The 9,360-nt window shown below is 40.1% G+C and overlaps 1 non-coding gene across 1 annotated transcript; it reads right to left on the bottom strand.

Annotated features, from left to right (window-relative positions):
• Positions 1 to 237: 237 nt before the first annotated feature.
• On the bottom strand, positions 238 to 321 carry Trnas-gga (transfer RNA serine (anticodon GGA)). The gene is given in 2 exon segments: positions 238 to 272; positions 282 to 321. It is a non-coding gene; the product is annotated as a tRNA-Ser (tRNA).
• Between the last annotated feature and the right edge of the window lie 9,039 nt (positions 322 to 9,360).

Genomic DNA, 9,360 nt, shown 5'->3' with positions numbered 1-9,360 from the left:
CCGAAATGGGCCCCGAACAGCGCTGGGTGGCTTATTAAACCAGCGTTGACAGGAGCCACTGTCTTCCTGGACGTGTGGCGATACCCGCTCTTTCCATAGGCACACGGGTCAGTGCCTTCTTGGTTCAAATGGTTCAAATGGCTCTGAGCACTATGGGACTCAACTGCTGTGGTCATAAGTCCCCTAGAACTTAGAACTACTTAAACCTAACTAACCTAAGGACATCACACACATCCACGCCCGAGGCAGGATTCGAACCTGCGACCGCAGTGGTCGTGCGGTTCCAGACTGTAGCGCCTTTAACCGCTCGGCCACTCAGGCCGGCTCAGCGCCATCTTGTTGCCGTTTCGCGGCGCTGCGCAGGTCGGTGAGCAGTCGATGCTTTAGCACTACATACAGTCCTCACCAGGTGGTTGTAAATAGCAGAACACACCAAGAGAATAATATACACAATCTAGGCTCAAGTAAACCTGTCAATAGAATGTAGAATTATTTCAGCTGAAATCGACTAAACAGCCAGGTCACAAAGCCACAGTGCAAGCGAGGTGTGGAGCTTAGCACACCGTGATACGACGTGTTTTACAGCCCGGCGTGGCGGCCAAGTTACCTCTGATTTTACATCAGCGGCCATGCCCATATGACCGCCCGCTGGCGCCTCTTTTACCACCCGCGGGAGTAATCGTTGATAGCAGACATCGCACAGTATACACCTCACTGTCGGATAACAAAGATAAAGCATTTTTTTTTTAATTTTGCCCTCTTCTGCTCCCTCCGGTTCTACTCACATTTTCCCTGATGCTTTAACACATCTATCATTCTGTCCCTTTTCTAGTCGAATTTTTCCACATATTTCTTCCTTTTCGCATTCCGAGAAGAACCTCTGCATTTCTTATTTCATCAGTCCACATAATTCAAAACGTCCTTCTGTATCACAACATCTCAAACGTTTTGACTGTCTTCCGATTTTTCCATAGTTCACGATGATTCTCTTCCTTCCAATGCTATGTTCGAAAAAAACTTTCTTAGAAATTTTTCCTCACATTAAGACCGATGTTTGATGCTAAAGTCGAGCCGCCGGAAGAACGTCTCTGACGGCCAGCGGCTATGTTGCCAGTGCTACTATGCGCCTGTTTGTTGTTACGCCGTGCTGGTCTCCCGACTGCGAACATCATACCCGAAAATTGTAGAGTTGTTGCATTGCAGTACGCCTGAAGCGTGAAAAACCGCTAATAATTTTGGAAGATTGAAACATACTCTCTTGGTAATTAAAAAGAAAAGGTTTGGAAATATATGTTGAGAATAAGTGAAGATTGCCATGTTTCAGTATTTCAATACACATATGAATACATATGTCAATGATCACTATCTTCACTCTTGCTGCTCTTATCATCATCTAAGATGTGCCACGCGTGTGGGTAATATTGTTGCGTTTTGTAGATGTAATACTTCCCAATGACTCACACATTAAAATTTCGATGTAATTTAATTTACAACTTCTATTTCTGTCTGTAATATATAATTTCACTTTAGCCCACACGACTTCTATTGTTCTGAAATGGCAACGTCAATGTCGTAAGTGATATTACGTGTTTTATCCTACTTCATGATTTCCAGCATATTGGGCATTTCAGTTTTCCTCTCAAATGAATCTACGCTGTTCTTCTCTAGCCATTCCACTAAGTTGCCTTCCCTTCTTCTGCATATAGGGACTTTGTTTAATTGAACGGCGTGATATGGTGCATCGAAAACTACCGATTCGTCATCTTAGCAGCATTGGCTCTGGTTTTACCTGGAGTCGAAAGAGCAGCAGTTGGTTCCTACAGATCTCCACCAAACCTCCCCTTATTCTTTTCTTCACAGAGGCCGTTGCAGTTATCAGAGCTGCAGCCAGTCGTTTGACGAGTTTCGACCCAGGTGGAGACAGGCTCTTTAAGGTAGCATCCCTGCCTACTCTCCTGCGGCTTGAGGAAGACGTCATGTCACATGTTTGAAATTAACAATACGACACATCACACCGTTCCGTTGACACGAACTGAACTGCTAACTCACGATCGGCGGGCAAACGCTTCGCAACCACTGAGTGTAGTACCACGTGCGAATTTGGGTTGTAGGGATAAGAACGGGGCATCATCACCATGGCAAGATTTTGGTATTAAGTGTCCCCTCCAGCTGTCTTCCTCCCGGAATGAATTTACTCAGCAGCAGCCTTCGCACTGATTTGAAACTTCTGGCAGATTAAAACTATGAGCCAGATCGGGACCCAAACCAAGGACCTTTGCCTTTTGCGGGTAGGTGCACTTACCCTCGGAAGGCCAAGATTCCAGGTTATAACCCGGCCTGACAGGACGTTTCGGAACCCTCTTTTTCTGTGTTACTCGCTTCTTCCATCCTCGTTGCGACTTCTATCTCGAATTATTTTGCTTCTAAGTTACCGCAGTTCCTTCGTCGCTTATAAGTTTGCCTTCATTTTAGATAAATAAGTACTTTACTGGGGACTCTTACGAATTTGTAGTCACGAATGAAAATAAGATTTCCAGCTTATCGCGAGCAGTCGCCTTATCCATTAAGCTAACTTAGTATGCCTGCAGGTCTGCGTCAAACTTCCATTTTCACTGATGTTTCCACCAATGCATTCCTAACACTGATACCAGACTAGCAACGCTGAGGAAAACGGAACCGGTATGGGATAGTGGCTTACCTAGCAAGAAGGATTTTTATATCAATTGAAATAAATGTACTCAATTTAAACCATTGTGTCGAAGGAGTGAAACTGTTGATTTTGTACCATCGACGCCGTAAATTCATTAACTGCTTTTAACTCATCACATATGACTGGTACCATATTCAAAACAAAAACTTTCGTTCGAAATGAGTCCGCATTCCAGACTTTTAAACCTATAATTACAAGTTGCTATTGTGGTCAAACACTAACGACCATCTTCAAATTTTTTTAGCAATGTGATAGGTAACATAAAGACTTTCTTTGATATCGGTACAAAAGAATAACCGGAGCCGGAAACCTACACACTGACCTGATAACCCTTTGCCACATTGTTTCCTGCAATACTAGTATTTTATATTTGTTAAAGTATTTCTACAGATGTTTATTTAAGGCTGTACTGAAAACTGCCACATAGCTACTCTGTTGTAGCGAAAATATTTACTCATTCGCTCAGATCTGAGGCATTCAAAGAAATGCTGTATGTTTTTTCATGCTCCAACTGCTGGTTCTCACTTAAAACAAAAACACCAGATGTTTTTAATACTTTTTTCTGTGTACTCAAAGTACAACGTGGCTTCCTCTAGTTACTAACCGATCGTTAAAATTTAACTTTTTTCTGGGCTCCGTCATAAATTCATAAATCGCTGTCATTCTCAAGTAATTAAGTTTAAAATAGTCATGCATTGCTTTGAGAGAAGTAAATTACTATCGTTAAACAAGTACCGACATCTGCAGCGACGCACTCGTACTTAATCCCTACATACCACCATTATTAGCAAAAACTTAGTTGTACTACATTTCCAAATAGGAGCGCTGCTCTTTGAGAAACATCAACGCAATACTCATTCACTATAAGGGTATTAATTATATCTCTTACGTAAGAACTGAGTTCATGATATTCCCTCAGAATTGTTGAGCGCATTGGAACGGTCAATCAGGACAAAACTGTTCCACATGGTGCGCAAGATATACGAGACAGGCGAAATACGTACACTCAGACTTCATGAAAGAATGTAATAATTCCTATTTCAAAGGAGGCGGGTGCTGGCAGGTAATAATGTTGTCGAACCACCAGTTTAATAAGTCACTCTTGCACAATACTGACACGAATTATTTACAGAAGAATGGGAAAACTAGTAGAGGCCGACTTCGGTGACGATCAGTTTGTTTGTCGTTGAAATGTAAGAACACACGAGGCAACACTGACCCTATGGCATACCTAAAGAAATGTACGGAAGAAAGTAAACCCATATAATTTTTAAGACTTTCCCGGCGATTTGTGGTCATCTCGTAGAATCGGGTGTACTGCCGGTGGTCCGCGTCTTCCCAACACAATATCAAGAGTGAGTTCTGCCCACCTAACAAGATAAGGACGCTCCTTGGAACTGTCAAGGATGATTTGGGGTTAACGAAACCTGGTGTCTACCATATACCCTGTGAATATGGGATGTCTTACATCGGTCAAACTACCAGAACAGTTGAAATAAGATGTAAAGAATATCAGAGACATACCAGGCTACGACAGGTAACTAAATCTGCAATAGCAGAGCATTGCCTGGACCTTGAGCACACCATGGATTATGACAAAACCAGGATCCTGGCTCAGACCCCCGATTCTGGGCTAGTGTCATTAATGAATCGATTGAAATCAAGATGGCGGAGAACTTGATCAACCGGGAAGCAGGATATCAGCTTAGTACTGTGTGGAATCCTGCTTTGGAACTACTACAGAAACAACGGAAGAAAGTTCCCTCCTCCAGGAATGAACTACATACGTCCAAGGGCGTAAGTAACGGAACAGAACGACATACGCGATACCAGGCGGCAGCAAGCTGCTTGGAGGATGGCCATCATAATATGCAGCTCCAACAGCAGCCGGATGCCGCAGGAAGATTTAGCTAAGGCTTTTGACAATGCTGACTAGAATACACTCTTTCAAATTCTGTAGCTCGCTTTATTAAAACACCTAGAGCGAAAAGTTATCTGCAACTTGTTCAGAAACCAGACTGTTATTATAAGAGTCGAAAGGCATTAAAGTTAAGTGTTACTTCAGGCAGGAGTGAAACATGTTGTGTAGTCTTCTCGGTGTTTTCTCAGCCAGTACATTGAGCAAGCAGTAAAGGAAACTAAGGAGAAATTTGTAAGGGGAATGAAAGTTCAGGGAGAAGTAATAAAAACTTTGGGGTATGTTATGACGTTGTAACTATTAGAGATGCCAAAAGATCTGGACGAACAGTGAAAGGTCTTGACAATGTTCTAATGAAAGATTATAAGATAAACAGCAGTAAAAGTAACGCAAGGGTAAAGGAATGTAATCGAATTAAATCAGGCAATGCACAGAGAAATAGGTTAGGAAGTGAGACGCCCGATGTGTTTTGCTATTTCGTCAACAAATGATTTCCAAAGTAGAGACGATATAAAATAAGACTGCCAACAGAAAGAAAACGTTTCTGAAAAAGAGAACTTTGTAAACATTGAATATAAATTCAGTCTTATGAAGTCTTTTCTGAAGATATTTGTCTGGAGTGAAATCTTGTACGGAAGTAAAACATGGATGACAAACTGCTTAGACAAGAAGAGATCTTAAGGTGTTTTTCAAAATCAGTTTGAGATTGCGTTCATTCCACAATGTTGCTGAACTGTGTCTCTCCTTTAATTATACAGTCTTTGCTACCGATCGAACATTAATTTGTACATAACATATGAGTATCTGCTAGCTGCATCACCTGGGCTTTCTTGTCCTCATATTGTATTCTAAAAATCACGCTGGCTCTACAAAATATAAAAATACTTATAAGAAACTCTCCCATATGTAATTACACTTATAATAGAATTAAATAAATTATTGAGAAAACATTACCAATAGATGTAGCAAAGTATAATGAGAATATAACAAGAGGTACAATAGTGATAACCGGCGTGTGAGGGAAATGAAACAGATAGTTATGCTGCCATATCACTCCAGGCGGGATGCCAGATAGCATTGTTACGACGAACTGGGGACCATAATAAAGATATCTGAAGATTTCCTCAAAGTATCTATACCGCACCTAAGGAAAGGAACATCTAGACAGCAGTGTGAGAATCAGTGTATTACGCAAATACTACCAGAAGAATTGGGGAACATAAATTGGTGCATGGAAAGAGGAAACTCCTGACAATAACTGGATAACGGGAGCAATGATAAAATCAGGAAAAATGGAGGTGAAAGCAAAATTAGGCAATTTATACACAAAATTTGGAGAGGAATTCCACCTTATGCAATACTCCTTGGAGTTTTATTTTCACCCAGATATGTTTCAGCACTTTTTGTGTTACGTTTAGTGAGTTTTTTTTATTTCCCTTCTGAAAAATTTTTACACATTAATCTTTAAAGGAAACTATTGGTACAAAATATTTGCATTTGCAACATGAGCGATTAATGTCAAATGTTTCTACATTGGCTTGCATACAGTACAGAGTTGAGACATGTATCACTGAGTTGAGGTACTCTATGTAGTTTATTTACGATATGTCTAAAGATTCTAGTTTTATAGTACATTTGGAAGTAAAGTGGATGTATGCATTTGCTTACATACCTCACATGGAGCTGTTGGCTATTTATACTAGTAGCTTTAGATCTGATATGCAATCTACAGCTTGTCATCTGCAAACAGCAAAACGTTATTTTATTTTTCTGTTTATTATACGTTACCGACCGAGAATCACTACGTACCGTGTTGTTTGACGTCTTACTTAAGTTTTTTTTATTTTGATGTTGTGGTATTTTTACTTATTTGTGTCAAGATATCACTCTTGTTTCTTTCGTTTTCTGTCCTTACACATTCACGTTACGCAGTTTTTGCGAAGGGCATAGCTTTCGCCGCCGTTGCCTGTTGTTGCGCTTGTGTAATGTTTGTGTGTTTTCAAGATTGTGTGTGTGAGAGAGAGAGAGTGAGGGAGAGAGTGTAGAAGTTATGGATAGGCACGTCGAGTGAATGATGTGCAGCATGGGGAGACAGGAATTTAATTTTAGAAGCTGATTATATGCATTTTGGGGTAAGTATTATTTATATGGTTCATGTATTGTGGAAAAGAGTATTTTAATGTACAGTGACGTGTATTCGTTTATTCCTTTCTTTCCCTGGGCTAGTAATACTTCCTTCATTTTTGGGTCAAACATACGGGAATTTTAGAACCAGGTAAACGGAACGTGTCAGACCGTTGAAAAGCAATAGCTCACACTCAACATTTACAGAGCACCTAACAGCACAGAATCACAACCCAACCAACATAGAAACCAACCTAAAAGTCCTTAAAATTACTAACAGCCATTACAAAAACTAACAATAGAAGGAAAGTATCGCATTCAAAAATTAATAGTCCAAGGATAGAAAGTACTAAACAGATTCACATCAATGGGCAATCAAACTCTCTTTGCAGCAATAGATGAACTATATAAATAACACCTATCCCAAAACTGCATGTGATCATCTTCTAAAATGAAGCACACACACACACTCAGGAAGTAAATACCGAAACATCAACAACTCTTCAAATCTGTGCGCCACATCCTAAACATGCTACAAAAAAAAGAACATTACACAGTCACAACAAGACGTAATGGAAGCGAAAACACTGTGCTTGGCAAGAAATCGAATGAAGTGAATGTGTAACGACAAAAAGCGAAAGGAGTAAGCGTGATGTCTCGACACATGAAAGCAAAAACAGCACAGCATCAAAAAAACTGTAAGTAACCCACCAAACAACACGATACGTAGCGATTCTCTGTCGGAATTGGATAATAAACAAAAAATAAAATAACGTTTCACTGTTTGCAGATGACAAGCTGTACATTGCGTAGCATACCTAAAGCTTCTAGCATAAATATCCAATAGCTCCATGTGACGCATGTAAACAAATACATACATCCAAATGTATTATAAAACTAGAAGCTTTAGACATATCCTAAATAAACTGCATAGAGTGCCTCAACTCAATGATACATGTCACAATTCTTTACTGTATGCAACCAAATGTAAAAGCATTTGACAATAATCGCTCGTGCTGCAAATGTAAATATTTAATACCAAAAGTTTCCTTTAAAGGTTAACACGTAAAAATTCTGCAGAGGAAAAATAAACAAACCCACTGCAAATAGCACAAAAAGTGATGAAACATTACTGAATGAAAACAGGGCAATAAAAGTGTCTTGCACAAGACGGAATACCTCTGCAATTTGCTCAGAAAACACAGAAATAAGGAGAACTGCAACATTCACAAGATGATTACATACAGAATGTTTGCGCTAGAGGACAATAATAGATAGTTGGAACAACAATGTAATCTTGTAATCCAAAAGAAATGGAGAAGGAAAGATCTGAAAAACTGCAAGCGCATTAGTCTTGTCAATGGCATACAAATTTTTTTGCATAATTCCTAACCAATCATCTGGAAGAAACTTACACTAGGAAAAAGTTGTAGCTGGCCTTAGAAGGGGATAGCGCAGTGGACCATGTACAGGTCGTCAACGAAGCTTTAGAAATAAGTAGCGAAAAACATGCACCACTTCATATGGGGTTTATTGACCGTAAAAAACATTTGACTCTGTCACAATAAAATCTCTGCTGACAGAACTTGAGAACCTAGGCACAGAATCTGTCTACACCAATTTGTTGAAGAATGTATTCATTAAGCTACGGCTTTCATTCCCTTACATCAAGCGAGTGAAAAGCTCAGAATTGAGGATAGAATTAGGCAAATTGACTCCATTTCACCAAATCTAATTTTGCAGCCATGGTAAAGGTTTTAAAACCATTGAACTTGGAAAAAGAAGGTATACGCAGGAAATGATCTTTCCTGAATCGCTTAGATTTGCATGTTTTGACATTTTGTTTGCTTCATATCCAGCAAACAGTAAGCCTTGTTCCATGGCAGGTTATGCCCAATCTATCAAGCAACCAATTTCATGATGTAATATACACATCCAAATAATCTTTATGGCCGAGCCTTAATGCTGCATGAAAACTACAAACAATATTCACTCATTTCTTTACTGAGTGGGATTTGTTATTTTCTGCAGCCTCAGAAGCTTTCTTTAGCTGACTCGTGACATGGAAGTTCACTTAGAAGGACCACGGAGTTATAAACTTATTCGGTGTTGAAATCAGTCCTCCAGCAGGTGTATGGCAGGGAATTCTCTGGGCATGCTGGAGAGTGGCCTGCATTCCATAAAAACTGCACTGTGCGAGACGCTACGACAAATCCTTTTTGGCTAAATAAAGATCCGGAAGCCAGGTGCAGCACTCAGAACTTGACACCGTGGGACTGGTCATCGTCCCTGAATACACCACGAAGGAATGTTGTTTAAGGACTGATTGACTCACAATAATTACTTCAGCAGAAGGCGCGTTTTCCCACATGTGTCTATGAGCAAAGCTTTCAGTTGGCCAGGCTTGATAACCTGTCATGTACTTGGAGAGGTTTTCTGCCTTCCTTCACGTGCCACACCATTATTAGTTAATCACGACTGAATCTGAGAGAGCAGAAATTTGCTAAACTTTTTTTTAAATTGTTATTGGTCAAAACCGCAAGGTCTGCTGCAGTTGGCCGGCGAGATTTCTATGCTGACAGAACCAGCTAACTTTGGGAGAGTAACA

This window comes from Schistocerca serialis, chromosome 4 (assembly GCF_023864345.2).
Source record: "Schistocerca serialis cubense isolate TAMUIC-IGC-003099 chromosome 4, iqSchSeri2.2, whole genome shotgun sequence".
Taxonomy (NCBI): Eukaryota; Metazoa; Arthropoda; class Insecta; order Orthoptera; family Acrididae; genus Schistocerca; species Schistocerca serialis.
The sequence above is the reverse complement of the archived record's forward strand: the minus strand, read 5'-3'. Positions and strand labels throughout refer to the sequence as shown.